The 1,778-nt window shown below is 33.5% G+C and overlaps 1 pseudogene; it reads left to right on the forward strand.

The window, feature by feature from the left end:
- Positions 1-258: 258 nt before the first annotated feature.
- Positions 259-1,189, forward strand: LOC129892538 (epidermis-specific secreted glycoprotein EP1-like; annotated as a pseudogene).
- Positions 1,190-1,778: the final 589 nt, after the last annotated feature.

A 1,778-nucleotide genomic window follows, 5' to 3' on the forward strand; every position in this document is an offset into this window, starting at 1 on the left:
TTATGCTCCTCCAATACACAATACGGACAGCACATCAACATTGACCGGTTTTGAATTTGACTACCTTTAAGATTTTGACCCAAATTATTAATGTATTATTAATATCCATATACTTATCAATATCCAGCAATGCAAAAATCTTAAAGATTATGATCAACAATAATACAATATATAAAACTAATTAATTATCCTTCCTCATGCATCTATAAATGCCAATCTCAAGAAGCAAATGTGTCATATACCAAAAACAAGCCAAAACAAGAAAAAAAATTAAACATGTCGTCTCCTTCATGGCCTACTACAATTTTTATGTCTATTTTTCTTTTTCCCAAATATTTTCTTGCATTGCCCAAGTTCCAGCTGAAAACACCCTCAAATTCGTAAATGAAGGCGGATTAGGACCTTATGTTGTAGAATACAGAGCAGATTATCGCATTCTTAGTATTTTCAATAACCCATTTCAGCTTTGTTTCTACAACACAACTCCTAACGCATGGACACTAGCGTTGTGAATGGCACTGTCCGTTCCGAATCACTCATGCATTGGGTGTGGGAAGCAAACAGGGGAAACGCCGTTAAAGAAAACGCAACCCTCACGTTTGGAACTAACGGAAATCTCGTCTTGGCGGATGCTTGGCAGACCAACACGGCCAATAAGGGCGTGACAGGGTTCAAGTTGTTACCAAATGGTAACATGGTGCTACATGACTCTAAGGGTAAATTCGTCTGGCAGAGTTTCAACTATCCCACTGACACCTTATTAGTGGGCCAAACTCTCCGATTGTCCAGCCCGAATAAGCTCGTGAGCCGGGCCTCGGTGAAAAAAAATGTGAACGGGCCTTACAGCTTGGTGGTGCAACCAAAATTGTTGGGTATCTACAATAGAACCAAGTTAGCTGTGGAATTAGCTTGGTTCTATCTTCGAAATAGTACATTGGAATCAGTAAAATTGAATAGTGGGAATCAAAGATTGAAATTGGATTATAGATTGGCAAAATCAACAGAGAGAAGTTCACATGTGATGGCATTTACTAAATACAACACAACATTGACATATCTTAGACTTGAAATTGATGGAAATCTAAAGGCCTATACTTTTGTTAGAAATGAAGAAGCAGATGAATTCCGTTGGAGGGTAACTTACCAAATGCTTTAAGATTTTTTTTTTCTTTAAATATATATTAAAAAACATAACTCTGTAAGGTAACGATTTCATATCCAGTAAAATAAGTGGGTCCACAACTATTCTTTTCCTTTTTCTTCTATTTTGGTTTTATATATTGTTTTTGTTGAAGGGTGTATTTTATTATGTTTTCTACTATTTATGATGTTATGTCAAATGTGAAGGGTGTATTATGTATTTCTTCTTTCTTTCTAATTTTTGTTATTATGTGTTTATGATAGCATTCAAATTAACATGGTTAAAAAGACTAAGAAAAAAAGAAGCAAAAGGGCATAATACTCCGCTGCTTATTAAATGTTAGTCCTTAAAAAATAGTATTAATCTAAATAGTTGTTAATTCAATTTCTTAAAAGAAAATAGTCGAATATACATATATTTATGTATATCGATTAGAAAAAATAAATCTGATATGTTATTTGTGTAAATATTTTCTGAGTTGCGTTTCGGTTCTTGGACTTCATTGGCAAACATTACTAGTGTATTATTTAATATAGTTATAGTTTCACATAATTAGGAATCGCGGCTACAATTTAATAAAATTTGCTATTATACAAATTTGGGGACTCATATACAAATCTGAAAGCAAATTAGGTGT

Source organism: Solanum dulcamara, chromosome 6 (assembly GCF_947179165.1).
Source record: "Solanum dulcamara chromosome 6, daSolDulc1.2, whole genome shotgun sequence".
In the NCBI taxonomy this organism is placed as follows: Eukaryota; Viridiplantae; Streptophyta; class Magnoliopsida; order Solanales; family Solanaceae; genus Solanum; species Solanum dulcamara.